Genomic DNA, 18,366 nt, shown 5'->3' with positions numbered 1-18,366 from the left:
GGACTGGATTGGGGAAGGCAGAGGGTGGAGCGAAAAAGGGAATGGATGGGGACAGAGGGTGGATGAGGGACAGGACAGAGGGCAGAGGGTGCAGAGATAGAATGGACGGAGTGGGGAGAGTGGCATGTGTGGGAGAGAGAGAAGGGACTGGTAGGTAAGGGTAGAGAGAGAGAATGGACAGGGGATGCTATGGGTGGCGGTGAGGGAATGGACATGGGACGCTATGGGAATGATTGGATGGGGAGGTGAGAATGCATCCCACCCACTCCCAGCATCCCCTTCTCTGCACATGTGCAGTGCAGACTTTTCTGAATGACACGAGAGACGAGTCTGGAACACTGTGTGAGTGCAGTCACCCTCACATCCTGGCATCAGCAAACCACTGCCTTTCTGTTTTAAAAACTAAATAACGATGTGGGCTATATACTGAGGATGGCGAGATATGGCTGAGAAACTGAACAGAGGGTCAGCACTTTCAGGAGAGGGGAGCTGGGCAAAGGCAGGAGGATGGAAGGATGAATTTGGGTTGGAATACATTGAAAGATTTAGGAATTGAGAGACAGAGATTTCGGGTAGAAGAAAGAGAAGGCTGTTCTGTGCAAACCAAAATTCTCTCATCCTATTTTCTGCCTTGCACTGACAGCAGTGATCTGTTTTCTCAAGTTATTAGCAGAGGAGGATTTGCTTTTCAGGCATGGACAAGAAATTTAGTCAGGGCCTGAATATCAGCAGTGTTTGAATCCAGGAGGGGTAATGTTTGTCTGCAGGAAATGATTTCAAATATCAACATGCATTGAGAATCCCCGTGAATACACGCAGCCTGCGTGGGAGTACTCAAGGGTTCTAATTGCGGAGAGAACTTTAATCTTTCAGCGAAATGTGGACCAGTGTTCTCGCTATAGACGAGCCCTTCATTGGATCGTTGAATCTGCCGAGTAACAACGACCCCTGCCCCGTCGAAACTCGATGGAAGCCAATTAAATTCCTCAAACTGATTGGAGTGTCACCAGGATTGGGGAGAAGCCAATTGATTGCCGAGAGCTGGAGAGGGGATTCCTCGCAGCGCCAGGGACCTGGGTTCAATCCCACCCTCACAGTGACTGTGTAGAATTTGCACTTTCCTACCCTTCCCCACCCCCTGTCCGCGTCGGTTTCCTCTGGGTGCTCGGGTTTTCTCCCATGTTCCAAAGTTGTGCAGGCTAGAGTGGATTGGGCGTTCTAAATTCAGGGATTAGCTGTGGGGTTATCGGGTGGGTCGGGGGGGTGGGGGTATGTTCTTCGGAGGGTCAGTGTGGACTTGGTGGGCCAAACGGCCTGTTTCCACAGTGAATCCCCCAACGTGTCTGCAGACTGGCTTCCAGCTCCATCTCTCTGTGCCGAAGGTCCTCCAGTATGTGTATTCCTTCGTTTCCAGCACCCAGAACGTCCCACCTTCTGTAAATCGAAAGACAAGTCCCACCCTGCCCTCTCCAATGTGTGTTGTATAACTGCTTAATCATTTTTAGTGGCCCAGCAAAGGCTGATAGCCAAGTTCGGAAACCAGGAGGATGGCCTCAATCGCGACCATGGGTTCATGTCACATGACAGGTAACCCCACTTCACTGTTACGCGCTCTCTGTCTCACTCTCACACACGCACATATTCACACGCTCGTGCAGAGCCTTTCCGACAGACATGCTCTCTCTCAGACACACACTAATACGCCCCCCACACTCACACCCACGCATACATCTTCGCACATGATTACACTCCATCACCACACACTTTACCCAGCCTGCACGCGCACATACACACTGTCTCTCTCATTCATGCACTCACACATTTGGGGTGAATTTGCATTTGCAGGATTATATATTTGGAAATAGAACCAGTCTGACTCAAGATTGGGATACAGACAGACTCTCACCTCACAGCTTTCATGCGTTGTTTGATGTGAGGTGTTACCTCCTTTTATAAAACATCAAGTTTCCTGGAGAACGTGACTTAAAAGAAGTTCTGGAATGTACAAATTAGTGAACCAAAATCTGCAGCCCATTTTAAAAGATGAAAGATTTAACAGTAATCTCGGTTTCTTCAATATGTCACTTATGTTGCATGACAGTCTAATGTTTTTGCGATATATTCTGTGTCTTGTGATTCTACACCACAGCTACCTGAAGAAGGAGCAGCACTTCGAAACCTAGTGTTTCCAAATAAACCTGTTAGAATATACCCTGGTGTTTGTGAGATTTTAAAACTTTGTTTCCAGTGAATACAGCCCACACCTCCCACTGTTGCCAGTAAACTTTGCAATTTCAATGAAACAATGAACCAGAAGTCCTGAAAAAATATACAGTTTGGAACAATATTAGCTACTCATGCACTGGTCCTTCTGAGACATGACATTCGTGCTGGAGGCTGAAAGAAATGAGCAGCTTTAAAACAAAAACCTGTTGGACCTCATAGTGTCTAAGCCGGGCGGTAAGTTCAGGTAACCTTTACTCCGACCCTATTTTGTTACAGCTTCAGATTTCCCCAGGAAATAGGCATACAAAAAGTAGTTTTTAAAGAAAACACCTCCAGGTCAAAGTGCACCCAGTCCCCCCACCCCACTTTCTTTGTTAGTCAGCTGAGTTGTCCGTTTGTAACTGGATCCCTGGTACAGCCGGGTAAAACATGCAGCTGGGATGACTGAGTGAACCCTTTCCCGCAACGGCAGTTTCCTTCACTAAAAAGGACATGAGTGAATCAGATGGTGTTTTTCCCCCGAAACGTGGTTTCATCCTGAGATTCTGAAGTCCAGATTACTGACCGAACTCCAATTCTGCAATCTATCGCAGTGGGATTCGAACCTGGGACGCCCCAGTGCTGGGTTGATCGGAGCACTTGGCCATCGCTCCTTTCATCTCCTTGCGCTGGCACGTGAACTCGATGGCGCCGCCGCAGGTGGGAGGAGCAGATGAAGCCATTTTGGAACTTACAGCAGGTGAAAAGCCTCTCTCCAGTGTGGACCCACTGGTGGGAGGGCAGTGCAGCTGACTGAGTGAACTCTCCCCAGCACATGGGGCACGTGAATGGCTTCTCTCTGACTGAACCCCTTCCTGCACACTGAGCAGGTGAACGTCCTCACCCCATTCTGAATCCGTCTGTGGGTTTCCAGCACTGATGGGAAAGGGAATCCTTTCCCACAGTCCCCACATTTCCACGGTTTCCCCATTGGGTGGAGCTTTCCTTGTGTTGCTCTGGGTTTGAAATTACAAACAGAGCGGGGACATTGTCTTTCCCACTGCGAGGGGTGTGATTTTAATTCCCCAATCTGAGTAAACGGTTTGAAGCACTTTTCACAGTCAGCGCACTGAATCTCCCTCACTCGGTATCTCAGTATTCTCCCTGCCACACCAGTGTCCAAAGTCTCTCAAGCAGACAAAAGCAAACATTTCTTCAGAACCATGGGGGCAATGGATGACGTATCTGACTCCACCTACTTGTTTCAACTGCAGCTCACAGCTTCTTCACACATCCCAATTAAGCTTTCTCATTGTCATGAAACCGGCGTATGGGTACAATTCCTAATCTGCAGGAATGAGAATATTTTCACTGTCTCGCGTCAGTAAATGTCCCTGAGAACATCAGAGTCCCGTCACAGCGCTGTCAGAGGAGGGGAAGCTGAAAGAGACCCACATGCTGCTCATGGGCACATTTCACTTTCCCCAACTCACCGCCCCAACCACTGCGGCTCTTGGGAGTGGAAAGGGAACAAACACCAAAACCCAGTCTCAGCTTTGTAAATCTTCAGGAAATAAGAAAACTGTACATCCTTTCGGATCTTCCATCGTGGGCTGACAGCGTTGATTTTAAATGGCTGTCCAGTCAGTGTCGATTCGTTTTGGCTGAAAAAATCTTCCTTATCTCATCCCAGCATTTCTTGCCACAGAGAACTGTGCGGCAGATTTCATGTATATATTTCCTTGTATGGTATTTTGTAAATTACATTCGTTTTCTGGTTGTTTGTATCGGGTATTTCAGGTTCATGAGCCGCTGTTTAAGTTGTGTTGGTAGTTTTGTGGGCTACCATGATGCTGAGAGGATTGAGTTTTCCGGACATAATTTCCCAGATGTCTTTATTGTAAAGTAATGTGGCTAGGGTTTCTGCAGACGTTGTGTCTACTTGTGTCAGTTTGTTGATGTGAAATTGGCACACTTATTGGGTCGGCAAAAATGAGGACTGCAGATGCTGGAAACCAGAGCTTAGATCAGAGTGGTGCTAGAAAAGCACAGCAGGTCAGAAAGCATCCGAAGAGCAGGAAAATCGACGTTCCGGGCAAAAGCCCTTCATCAGGAATAGAGGCAGGATCCCTCCAGGGTGGAGAGATAAATTGGGGCTGGGGTGTGCTGAGCCAAAGGTAGCAAAAAGTACAATAGGTGAATGGGGGTGGGGATGGAGGTGACAGATCAGAGAGGAGGGTGGCGCGGATAGGTGGGGAGGGAGATTGGCAGGTAGGACAGATCATGTGGACAGCGCTGAGCTGGAAGGCTACAATTGAGGTAAGGTGGGGGAGGGGAAATGAGGAAACTGATGAAGTCCACATTGATGGCCTGGGGTTGAATTTACCCCAAGCGGGAGATTAGACGTTCATCCTCCAGGCATCGAATGGGGAGGGAGCGGCGATGGAGGAGGCCCAGGACCTGCATGTCCTCGGCAGAGTGGGAGGGGGTTTGAAATGTTGGGCCAGAGGGCGATGGGGTTGATTGGTGCCGGTGTCCTGGAGATCCTCCCTCAAGCGCTGTGACTTGACTCTGCGAGGAGTCTCAAGTCTCCCCAATGTCGAGGAGACTGCATCAGGTGCAATGGATACAAGAAATGACATTGTTGGATACACAGGTGAAAGCCTTCGAACGACCACGGCCCGGATTCGATTTCCGGGCAGGGAAGTAATTTTCAGTAGAGCTATCAGGCTGTGTTTGCAACTCCCTGGTGGTCTAGTGGTTAGGATTCGGCGCTCTCACCGCCGCGGCCCGGCTTCGATTACCGGTCAGGGAAACTGTTTTCAGGGGGTTTCTCGGCTCCCCGTTCTTCGTAATTGCTCTATACAGTTATTTATTGATCTTCGTAGTTCCTGGGTGCTGCAGTGTGTCGTGGCTCGTTGAAATAGTGTCCTGATTCAGATATGTTTGTATGTGTCGGGGTGATTGCTTCTGTGGTTAAGTTCTTGGTTCGCGTGCATTGTTTTCCGATAGACGCTGTTTTGAATTTACCATTGACTGTTCGCTCTCCTGTGACTTCTAGAAATGGCACTTTGTTGTTGTTCTCCTCTTTTGTGAATTTTATGCCAGTAAGGATATTGTTGATGGTGTTGTAGGTTTCCTCTAATTTGTTTCAGTTTTTGATGACAAAAGTGTCATCGCTGTAGCGGACCCAAAGTTTGGGTTGGATCGTTGGAAGGGCTGTCTGTTCGAGTCTCTGCATTATTGCTTCTGCGAGGAATCCTGATGCTGGAGGTTTCGTGCGTATTTCGTTGATTTGTTTGTCGGGCTTGTTATTGAATATGAAGTGGATGGAAAGGCACAGTTCCACGAGCTTGACAGTGCTATCTTTGCTGATGAAGTTGATGCTGTGTTTGTGTCTTTGGTTCTTCGAGTAGTGTCTTCAGTTTTCTTTGGCCACGTTGATGTTAATGGATGTGAACAGGGCTGTTATGTCAAAGGACAACATTAATCCATCCTTTTCTATCTCAGTGTCTTTGGTGTTCAGGAATTCTTGGATGGAGTAAATGGAGTGGAGTGAATCTTCGACTAGGTGTTTTAGCCTTCAGTAGAAGCCTTTGACTAGTCTGTATATTGCTGTTCCAAGTCGTGAGACTATGGTCTAAGGGGGGCTCCTCGTTTGACGGGGAGGAGAACAACAACAAAGTGCCATTACTTGATGTCACAGTAGAGCGAACAGTCAATGGGGAACTTCAAACTGGCATCTACAGAAAAACAACAGACCCAAACCAAGTACTTAACTGCAGAAGCAATCATCCCAACACCCACAAACGAAGCTGCATCAGGACATTATTTCAACGAGCCACTACACACTGCAGCACAGAGAAACTACGAAGAGCACAAGAGAAATACGTATATAGTGTATTTAAGGAGAACGGGTCCCCAATAAACCCTCTCTGCCGATTTCTCATTGATGCTTCCAAGGTGACTCTCAAAAATTCGGTTTATCCCTCCATTCTTTCCTGTTTGTTTTTTGTGGGTTTTGAAAGCTTTCGCAATCCTCTGACTGAGTATTGGAGTTGGAAGGTTGTGTTGTGGTTGTACAGGACATTGGTTAGACCACTTTTGAAATATTGTGCACAATTCTAGTCTCCCTCCGATCAGACAGATATTGTGAAATTTGAAAGGGTTCTTAAGCACCAAAGGGTCCACAGAGATGAAGAGGCCCTTCTGCTGCCGTGAGTGTGGGAAGGCCTTCAGTGATTCCTCTGCCCTGCTGACGCACCAGTTGGTCCATACCGGGGAAGGATGTTCTCCGGCCCCAAGTGCGAAATGGCCTTCAGCAGTTCTTCCCATCTGCAGAGACACCAGTGGGTCCACACTGAGGAGAAGCCGTTCTTCTGCCCCGACTGCAGAAAGGGCTTTGCACTTTCCTCCGACCTGCTATCCCATTGGTGGGTCCACATGGGGGAGAGGTCGTTCAGTTGCCTAAGTGCAGGAAGTCCTTCATCAATTCCTCAGCCCTGCTGATGCACCAGTCCGTCCACACCGGGGAGATGCCATTCTCCTGCCCGAGTGTGCTAAGGGCTTTACCCGCTCCTCCACACTGCTGAAGCACCAGCTGGTCCACACGGGGGGATGGGGGGTGGAGAGGGGAGGCCTTTCTGCTGCCCTGAGTGCGGGAAATCCTTCAGCAATTCCTCCGCCCTGCTGAAGCACCAGTGTGTCCACACCGGGGAGAGGCTCTTCAGCTGGCCCGAGTGTGGGAAGAGGTTCATGTTTTCCTGCAACTAGCGGAAGCATCAGCGGGGGCACCAGCGCTCCCAGCAATCTGATCCCACCGGTAACGCTGCCTTTAGTCACCCCCCAGGACTGAACCTCCTGCCAGTTCTGACAGTGGGTGCACTGGGAGAGTAGGTAGGCTGTTTTAGTCTTCTGCTGGACTGCAATTGCCTGCCCAACCCCCCACAACTACAACCCCATGGTGGCTCAGGGTTAGCACTGCTGCCTCATGGCACCAGGAACTCGGAATACTTCCACCCTTGGGGTCTGTGTGCAATTTATGGAGGATAGCAAAATGGATCTGAGTGGGTTACTCTTCGGAGAATCTGTGCAGATGTGTTGGGCTGAAGGACCTGTTTCCACACTGTCGGAGTTCAACCAACATATGAGCTTTGTTTTCATTGGAAACTGCTGCTCATTGAGCCAGGGACTGCACATTGCCAAATGAAATGATCCAGAGAAACGTAAGACCGCAAGACCATCGGAGCAGAAGTTAGGCAATTCGGCCCATCGAGTCTACTCAGCAATCCGTTAGTGACAAAAGTAGCGCAGATGAGATCAGCTACAGTGTGGAAACAGGCCATTTGTCCCAACAAGTCCACATCGACCCTCCGAAGAGTAACCCATCCAGACCCATTTCCCTCTGACGAATTTACCTAACTCTATGGGCAGTTAAGCATGACAAATCCACATGACCTGAACATCTTTGGACGATGGAAGAAAACAGGACCACCCAGAGAAAACCCACGCAGACACTGGGAGAATATGAAAACTCCTCACAGACAGCCACCCAAGGCTGGAATCAAACCTGGGTCCCCGGCACTGTGAGCCTGCAGTGGTAAACACTGAGCCACTACATATTGCAACCCGAAGTAGGCAAGCAGGAGGTTGGGAGAATGCAGCAAGCCAGGCAGCACCAGGATGTGGAGTAGTCAGCGGTTTGGGTATTAACCCTTCTTCATGATTGAAACGTTGACTTCTCTGTGAGAAACGATTTACGGGAATGTTGCTGGGGGTTGGAGGGTTTGAGCTACAGGGAGAGGCTGGACCATCAGAGGCAGAGGAGTGACCTAATAGAGGTTACAAAATCATGAGGGGCATGGACAGGTTAATAGACAAGCTATTTTCCCTGGGATGGGGGAGTCCAGAACTTGAGGGCATGGGTGTAGGGTGAGATGCGAAATATATTAAAGGGACAACTTCACAGGATTTGGGTCAGGTGTTGTCAAATGGGACTAGATTACTTTAGGATATCAGGTCAGCATGGACAAGTTGGACCAAAGGGTCTGTTTCCATGCTGTATGTGTCTCTGACTACGAGTCCTGATCTAAGTTTAAAATAGAGTCCAAGTAACTTTGAATACTTCAATCTTGTTGAGCTCACCTCCTGAAAAGTTTCAGATGAATCCCTCTGAGAGATACTGTTTAAACATGCTGAGTTGGACAAAGTATCCCATCAAGTTCAACACAAACCCAGAGTTGAAGAAGTCAGAAGTCAGAACACAAAGGGGACCAAAACTGATCCTAATATTCCAGGTACAGCCTCATCAACGTCCTGTATAACTACAACATAACTATATCTATACTCAATTCCCGAACTGATGAAGGTTAGTGTACCTAAACCTTTCTTCATTGCATTGTGTATCGATGTAATCAGAGATATAGGACCTACTTTAAACTGAACCACAATCCTGCTTCTGGGAGCACAGTGACTAATAGGGAAGGCAAAAGGGAGATTGACCTTTAAATGGAGTATAAAAGTAGGGAGGTGAAAGTGGAGGTTTTGATTGAAAGTGCAGTGAAGATTCAACCAGCTGACAGTGGATCTGAATCACATGTAGATCAGACCAGGTTCGGACAGCAGGAAACCAGATAAGTTTTTAGAACAAACCACAACGAGGTCATCATTAGACTCTTAATTCCGGATTTATATTGAATTCAGATTCCACCATCTGCCGTGGCAGGTTTTGAACACAAATACCTAGAACATTACCTGGGTGAATAGTCTGGTGACAATAAAGTCGGCCATCGCCTCCCCTGAACTCATTGGCCTATTGTGTTCAGAGGTAACAAAGGAACAAGAGGTTTTAGCAACTGTTAAGTTGTTGATGTTACACAAGGGAACATCAGCACTCTCAGTAATGGCACATACTGAAGTCAGTGTCCTGGATCAGAGGTAAGGGCTCGGGAACCATCAGAAAAAGGAACAGGAATATGCCATTCAGCCCGTTGAGCCTGCTTCTCCATTCAGTAGGATTCTGGGTGATCTGGCATTCCCCACAGTCACTTTCCTGCCCTTTTCCTGCAACTGTTCATCCCCTGACTCTTCACGAATCTATCCATCCTAGTTTTAAAGTGACATAAAGGCTGTCAACAGAGTTACTGGGGTGGGGGTGGTGGGGGGTGGGGGGGGGTACGGGGGCTCAGGTCGAACTTGGGGACTAAAACAATGGCTTCACACTTCACAACATTTAACTAAGGGAATGTTTATGGTTATCCAATGCTGGAAATTGGGCAGGCATTCAGGCAAAATTATTGGTAAATTATGAATGACAGAGGAGTCGGGAGAGAAGTGGTGTTCAGGTACAGTTGGATATCATTAGTATAGATGCCAACACCAGCAGCTACGGTAAAACAAATCAGAACGGATGACGCTAAAATCATACCCTCCCAGAGGATAGAGTGATGCTAGAGAGGGTCAGTACTGTCATTAACTCTGATCAAGGCTGTCCGCAGGTTGACGAGGGAATGTTCATCCCTGTCACCGTGACAAAGGATGTCAAATATCACCTTGATAAGAACTGTTTCAGGGGTGGAAACCAGACTCGAGGGCTTTAAACACAGAATTCTGGAAAAGATGGGAATGGCTAATTCAACAATGTTACATCCAAACTAACACTTCTTTTCGTGCGATAATAATAGAAGTGTTTTGGTTTTATGTTTGAAGATTCTCAGCAACACTGAGTAAGAAGCAACAAAATTAACACAAGAAATACTGCAATTGCTACAATGTGCCTGCTCCCAAGAGGGGGCCATCAGTGTGAAATTAACTGTCTACAAGGGGCAATATTGGAAAGGAATTACCCAGTTCATAGCTATAAGAGGGGAGACACAGACTGCTTGATACAAACATATAATGGGCGGGAGTTGGCCACTCGGCACTTCGAGCCTGCTGCAGCATTCAATAAGATCATGGCTGATCTGAATTCAACCGCAACTCTACATTCCAACACATCCCCGACAATCTTTCATCCACTTGGTTATCAAGAACCTATCTACCTCTGCCTTAAAGATTTTGAATCCACTGCCTTTTGAAGAAGACACACAACCCTCAGAAAGAAAAGAAATCATCCTCATTTTTGTCTTCTACATTTAAAATATGATCCTGTACACTCAGATATTAAGACAGGGACACAAGTTGCATTCAAATAATACCTGTGGTACAGTTAACTATCTCAAAGTGCTTCACATGAACATTATGATAATTCCTTTAAAAATCACAAGACCGGAGCACAGATGAGACAGGTGACAAAATACTTGGTCAAAGGGACAAGTTTAGAGCAATCTTTTAAACAGGTTCAATTTCCCAAACATCAGAAGACAAAGACGTGAACAACAAACACAAAATAGCAACGAATGGAAAACAACAGTGTAGTCATAACGTCACAGGATGAGTAATCCAGGGAACATGAGTTCAAATCCCACCACAGCAAGAGGTGAGATGAGACTAATTCAAATCATCAATGGGGAACACAAAGTAAGTCTCAGTATGGTATCGATGGCACTGACGTCAATTGTCCTAAAAACCCATGTTCACCAATGTCCTTTCAAGAGGGAAACTGCCATCCCTGCATGGTCTGACTTACATGTGACTCCAGACCGACAGCAATGTGGTTGACTCTTAAACTGCCCTCTGAATTGGCACAAGCAAGACACCTTGCACTTAGGGATGGATAACAAATATCAACCTTGTGAAAGTGTCATAACAGAAATTGCTGGAGAAACTCAGCCAGTCTGGCAACACTGGTGGAGAGAGAGAGAAAGAAACAAAGACAATATCCTGGCTTGAGTCCAGAACAGTTGTGAAGAAGGGTCACAGCACTTGAAATGCTAACTCTGCTTCTCTCTCCACATGTGCTGCCAGTCCTATTGAGTTTCTCCTGCATTTAACGCATTTTTGTGTTTCAGATCTCCATCATCTGCAGTTCTTCATTACACTGACTTAGGGAAGCTCAAATCCCATAAAAGGGTCGAGCAGAAGGGCTGGAATTACTCAGCAAGTCTGGCACCAGTTATGGAGATAAAAACAGTTCGTACTTCGGGTCATTGAATGATCTTACATCAGGGACAAACTTTTGGGGAAGCTGCAAGAGTAAAAGGCACTGGTGTAACTTCAACATCTCGGAGAACTCTCTCAGCCTTGGAGGTCAGGCTGACTCAGCATTCTGGTCCTGCTCATTACCTGTTAAATTCTCCATTTGTTTTTCTTGTTATATTTCTACATGGTTGACACATTCCTATGTTTTAAAATGAAATTACAAACAGACAAGAATTTTCCATGTAACTAATCATACATTAGAGAGTTTGGAACGTGAATGTAAACTTTCAAACAGAAAGTATTTATTCATGCATGGGGTGTGGGCATCGCTGGCAATGCCAGCAGTTATACCCATCCTTAACCACCCTGTGGTTGGTTGGAAAAGTGCATGAAGGTGTCTGAGATTGTCTTGATCAGCACAGCAATCTCAAAGATGGGTGTGCTCAGGTACAAGTACCCTCCACTCCCACAGCCAAGTCTGCATTCACTTCAATTATAGATGCCATCTAACCCTCCCAGGACAAGGACAGCATGGGATGACAATCAGAATAAAGCTTCCTCTACTCTTCAGTAGCAAGTGAAGCTACCTCAACACTGTCCCCAACAAACACTGCCAAGACAGAGACTGCATTGGGTTAGATACAGAGTAAAACTTCCTCTACACTTCCCCATTCATACAGTCCCAGGACAATGACAGCAGAGGGTTAAATAAACAGTAGAGCTTCTTCCATTCTGACTGACACTTAGTACGTCCTACACCAACCCTCAAGGAAAATTAAGAACTGAAGTATTATCTGGTACTGAATTCACACATCCTAATGGGAATGACAGCAACAGAAAATCATGTAGTGAAACACAGATAAAACACACACAATGTACAACAAAACTGGACTGTTATTTGGATCAAAGACATAGTCCCTGCAGTGATCCGAATGTGAGCTGAACAAATTTCACACTTGAACAATATTCTATGAGAATGCAATGTCCACCTCACTGCTGTCTATTCAGTTCTTCTGCTCTCGTTCTGGGCTGAGTTGCGGCTGACCACATTGTGGCGTGGAGGTCAAGAGGTTGGACAGTTAAGGTCAACGTGGATTGAGGGCATCCTTTGTCATGCCAGTGAGGTCGAGGGTCGCTCATTTACTCAACTTATAATCGGGGACAAGGGGATGTCAGGCTGGGCTTGTATCAGTTTGAGTTTAGAAGAAACAGATGATCCGATGGAGCTGTATAACATCTGGAGAGGACTTAATGCAAATGTAATGTCAACTCAATTCTAGCCAGAGACTAGTCTCTCACTTAAGATAGGAGAGTTTTGTTTTTCCCTCAAGTGTTCCCGAGTCTTTGAAATTCACCTCTTTAGAGAGCAGCATGTGGTGGTGGCACGGCGGTTAGCACTGCTGTCTCACGGCATCAGTGACCTGGATTTGATCCCACCCTCGGGCAGACTGTCTGTGTGGAGTTTGCACATTCTCCACTTGTGTCTGCGTTGGCTTCCTGTGGTGCTCTGGCCTCCTCCCACGGTCCAAAGGACATGCAGTTGATGGTAGACTGACCATGGGAGATGCAGGGTTACAGGGATAGGGTAACGAACTGGGTCTGGGTGGGACGGTCAGTCAATGTTGACTCGATGGCCTGAATGGCCTACTTGCACGCAATTGGCCTATAATAATCAATACTATGCACTTGCTTTATGGTTATCGACATCAAATTACATGAGTGGTTTTGGTTATTTCATCTCTTATTATCGTATTCAACCAACGACAGCATCTAGAAACTTGCTTACTTACAATATCCAATATCTGCCGAGTACTGTTTCTTTTTGTCACGACCATTGTCTTGAACTCTGACGTGTGACCTCCTCATTGCTGTCAAAGTTCTTTATTTGTCTATACATTGTCATGTTTTTACTTTGTCGAATGTCTTCCTGGCATTTGTAGTTAAGACCCTATATTCTGCCCTCGTCAACATTTTCCCTTACAGGATTTCACGAAAAAACTCAGAGTGTGGTGAGACTGCAGAACTCATTACCATAGTGAATACTTGGTTTGGAAGACACGACAACTAAGGGTAAGCAACCCAATACAAATGACTGTCACTGACACCAGATTCACAACACAGTGAAATTTAAACATGCAATATCCCTCAATTTCTCAACTGTCCCAAACCAGACTTGGTGAAGAACAGATCTTGCACATCAACATTATAATTTAAACAAAAACGAACAAATATAAATACGGCAAATTTTCCAGGGCAAAGTTAAAGAAGATAATCTAATTAATAGCAATGATTTAAACCCTTTGATCAAGTCCCCCACCATCTCAGAGACAGAGACTTAAGCGCCAAATTAAGAAAAAACAAATTTTTTAAACATACCAATTCAAGCAAACAGTTTCCAACATAGGATTGCCAAGCCTTTGTGCAATCTTTGGACTATCACTGTTTAACAGACACGTAACTGTAAATCTAATTTAAAAGTCACTGCTGAATGTGAATAGACACCCCAGTATTCAGCTGTTTCTTACAGGCTGGGACTCATTCCCAGAAAGAGACAACAATTCTTTAACAGGACAGTAGAATCTGGAGAGAACAGCTCCTGGTCTCAACGAGCAGCAGTGCCCAATGGAAGCAAAGTTGCAGGGGTGGGGGAGCACGACGGCATAAAACAAAAAAAAACCGACCGACTCTCCCACTATAAGCACTGTCAGAATGTGCAGGGGTTCAGTCCTCTCAGTGACCCACAGCAGCTTCACCAGCAGAATCAGATTGTTGGGAGCACTGGTGTGCCCGCTGGTGCTTCTGCAAGGTGCAGAATGATGAGAACCTCCGCTTCCACTCGGGGCAGGTGAACGGCCTTTCCCCGGTATGGGCCTCACCTGTGCCTCAGCAGGTGCGAGGAATTGCTGAAGGCCTTCCCGCACTCTGGACAGGGGAAAGGCCTCTCCCCCGTATGGACCCGAAGGTGGGATGTGAATAGACACCCCAGTATTCAGCTGTTTCTTACAGGCTGGGACTCATTCCCAGAAAGAGACAACAATTCTTAAACAGGACAGTAGAATCTGGAGAGAACAGCTCCTGGTCTCAACGAGCAGCAGTGCACAATGGAAGCAAAGTTGCAGGGGTGGGGGAGCACGACGGCATAAAACAAAAAAAAACCGACCGACTCTCCCACTATAAGCACTGTCAGAATGTGCAGGGGTTCAGTCCTCTCAGTGACCCACAGCAGCTTCACCAGCAGAATCAGATTGTTGGGAGCACTGGTGTGCCCGCTGGTGCTTCTGCAAGGTGCAGAATGATGAGAACCTCCGCTTCCACTCGGGGCAGGTGAACGGCCTCTCCCCGGTATGGGCCCACCTGTGCCTCAGCAGGTGCGAGGAATTGCTGAAGGCCTTCCCGCACTCTGGACAGGGGAAAGGCCTCTCCCCCGGATGGACCCGAACGTGGGATGCCTGGGTAAAGCCCTTCCCACACTTCAGGCAGGAGAACGGGCTCTCCCCGGTGTGGACCCGCTGTTGCCTCAGCAGGGCAGAGGTATCCTTGAAGGCCTTCCCGCACTTGGAGCAGCTGAAGGGCTTCTCTAATATGTGGACCCGGCGGTGGGTCAGTCGGACGGAGGAATAGCTGAAGGCCTTCCCGCATTCGGGGCAGGAGAATGACCTCTCGCCTGTGTGGACCCACTGGTGCCTCTGCAGTGCAGGGGAATTGCTAAAGGTCTTCCCGCACTCAGAGCAGGAGGACAGTCTCACCCCGGTGTGACGGCGCCCATGAGTCTCCAGGTCAGATGGGAAACGGATGCCTTTCCCACAGTCGCCACATTTTCATGGTTTCTCCACGGGACGGGATTCCTTGGGTTTCTCCATGACCGAAGCTTCAGCTGCACACAAACGCATGTACAGCACCTTCGCGCCGTGAATTACTTTTCCCAAATGTATAACGTTTACTGGCTCCACAGTCAGAGTGCTGCAATAGTCGGGTCTCTCATCCAGTCTCACTGATGCTGAAAACATACTGAAAGAGGAACCAAAAAGCTTGTTTCCTTCTCACAGAATCATAGTCGAAAATTGTTATAGTCCCGATGGATTCAGTGACTGCCAGACATTGACGTGAAATTGAGGACTGCAAATGATGGAGAGTCAGAGTCAAAGCACAGCAGATCAGGCAGCATCTGAGGAGCAGCAGAGTCAATGTTTCAGGCAAAGCTCTTCATCTATTGATATTGAAATGTCCGTCTTCAGATCTTCAAATAATCTGTAAAAAGAGATGACAAAAGTCATCACTGTCAGTCCAGGTTAGAAATTCCAAACAAGCAATTCTACTTTCTGCAGAATATTCTTTTCTTTTTCCACAAAATTGAAAGCACCATCCAACCACCTCTCACCCCTCTGTCCTCACTCCGCTCAAACTAATCCTCCCGACGGTACTGATTCAGGATCTTACAGAGACCGAAAAGTGAAAACATCAAGACAGACACCTCTGAATTTTGGATACCTCCACCTGAAAGTTAGTATCTTTCACGACATCTAGGAGTGAGTAAGTCTGATTTTGGGAAGCAAAAAAAAGTGTTAATTCAGGATGAACCTTCAATGCAGCTTCTTGAGAAACAACCAGACACTAAATGGTTAACATCTGGGGAGGTGGAAGTGGGGGGATGGAGGAAATGAGATATCAAGGCATTGACACCGACACCAGACAGAAACTGAACACATAGGCAGGGCAAACATTACGGGAAAGCCAGAGTCATAGAGATACACATCACAATAACAGGTCCTTCAGGCCAACTCATTCGTGCCGACCACATAGCCTAAATTAATCTCGTCACATTTACCAGCACTTGGCCCACATCCCTCTGAACTCTTCCTATTCATATACCCGTCCAGATGCCTTTTAAATGTTATAATTTGTCCTACATCCACCACTTCCTCCGGCAGATCATTCCTTACACTTGCCTCCCTCACCTCAAACATATTATCCTCCTGTTCTGGACTTCTCCCATCCCAGGGAAATGACCTTGTCTATTTACCCTATCCATGCCTCTCATGATTCAATAAACGTCTGTAAGATCACCCCTCAGCCTCTGGTATACCGGGGAAAACAGCTCAAGCAATGCACTGCGTTTCCTTTTAGCTTCACACTCACAGAACCTTACTCCCGTGTAAAACATTGTTTCCCTCCCCCACACTGTCCATGGGAAAAGCCAAGGCTGCTGAGACTCTGGAGTTGGGGGAATGCCACGTAGAATTCCTGCAATGTGGAAACACGCCATTCAACCCAACAAGTCCACACCGACCATCCAAAGCGTAACTCATGTGGACACATTCCCCTATCGCATTCCACTACACTTACTGCACACTATGGGCCCATCTAGTATGGCCACTTCTCCCGAAACTGAACACCTTTAGATTTTGGGCGGAAACCAGAGCACCCGGGTGAAACCCAGCAGACACGGCAGGGAGAATGTGCAAACTCCACACAGAGAGTCGCCCCAAGGCTGGAATCGAAAGTGGATACCTGGCGCTGTAAGGCAGCAGTGCGAACCACTGATCCATCGTGCGGCCCATGTGTGCAGAAAGAGGTGGGGGCTGGGAACTTTGTTAATTGTACCGCACAGTGGATTCTTGAGTAAGGTTAAATCTCACGGCATCCAGGGAGAGCTAACCAACTGGGCACAAAATTTAGAAGCGCGTTGTTGGAGATGCTGGAATCCTTCCTGAAAACAACAAATGCTGGAGATCACAGTGGTTCAGGCAGCGCTGTGCTACTGTATGACTGGACAGTGTGGACGTGGAGATGATGTTTCCACTCGGAGAAGGGTTGAGGATGCTAAGTCATTGAGGGCTTTTAAGACAGAGATAGGTTCTTGATTAATAAGGGGTCAAGGGTTATGAGGAGAGGGCAGCAGAATGGGATGGAGAAACATATGATCCACGATCGACTGGTGGAGCAGACTCGATGGGCCAAATGGCCTCATCCTGCTCCTGTGTATTGTTGTCTTAAAGCTCGGCAGATAACTTAAGGGGTTCTCACAAACTATTTCAGAATCCTGAAGAGGAGTTGTTGGACTCGAAACTTTAACTCTGCTTTCTCTTCACAGATGCTTCCAGTCTTGCTGAGTTTTTCCAGTGTTTTCAGTTTTTGTTTCAGATTTCCAGCATCCACAGTTCTTTGTCTTATTTATCAAATTCATTTCTTGCCCTTCCCAAGTGTCTGGAACTTCATCTCCCTTATCTACAAACCGTTCACTTACCCTAGAAATGACCAAACCTCCTTATCAAAGTAGGTCCCTTTGTTGCAAAATGATTGATCAATTCTGTGACCAAAATTATTGCATTCGTAATTACTTACACCAGGGACTCACAATATCTCAGGCCAGAACACAGCTAGATTGTTTCAGACAGTACATTTATGTGATTTGATACAATTCCCTATTCCCGACTTTACCAGCGTGTTGCAGGGAATGGCGGGTTTGAGTTAAGAAGAATCTGGGACATTTTTCCAATGGAGCCGAGGAAGTTGACAGTTAACCTTATAGAGATTTTTAAAATCAGAAGGGGTATAGATAAGGTGTCATTCCCAGGAGGCTCAGAATATTTTATTGCTCCAGAAGGTGTAAAAGGGGGTCAAAGCTTCAACAGAAATCGAGCAGAGCTGAGAACAGACAACATTTAACTCTGTGGGAACAGGGAGATCAGAGGACAGAGAAATCAGGACCTGAAATCCGAGCTGACACCAGACTACCATGTTATCAGTCATTTAATTAGCAGTGCCCACCCTCTACCGTTACTGAGTTCCTAACTCGACTTGAATGCCATGTATCCCCTCGATATTCCGGATCCAATCCTTGTCATTCTGAAGCCATATCTCTGTAAGGAGTCTCAGATCATAATTATTCTCTACAATGTGTGCAGTCAATTAATTCGCTTTTGTTACAATGCAGCACACATTCATATACTGAGCTTTTAGTCTTATTTTTTGTGATGGTTAGAATCCAGTTTTGATTGCTAGTACATTTATTCTCCTTGTCCCTTTCTCTCATTCTCTGGTGTTTGGTTTCCACATCACTACATTGCTCACTGCTCTTGATTT

The 18,366-nt window shown here is 46.7% G+C and overlaps 1 non-coding gene across 1 annotated transcript; it reads left to right on the top strand.

The window, feature by feature from the left end:
- Positions 1-4,948: 4,948 nt before the first annotated feature.
- trnae-cuc (transfer RNA glutamic acid (anticodon CUC)) lies at positions 4,949-5,020 on the top strand. Its single transcript has one exon. It is a non-coding gene; the product is annotated as a tRNA-Glu (tRNA).
- The last annotated feature ends 13,346 nt before the right edge of the window (positions 5,021-18,366 follow it).

Source organism: Chiloscyllium punctatum, chromosome 36, assembly GCF_047496795.1.
Source record: "Chiloscyllium punctatum isolate Juve2018m chromosome 36, sChiPun1.3, whole genome shotgun sequence".
Classification (NCBI taxonomy): domain Eukaryota; kingdom Metazoa; phylum Chordata; class Chondrichthyes; order Orectolobiformes; family Hemiscylliidae; genus Chiloscyllium; species Chiloscyllium punctatum.
Note: the sequence above shows the minus strand (reverse complement) of the source record. Positions and strands in the feature narration are given on the sequence as shown.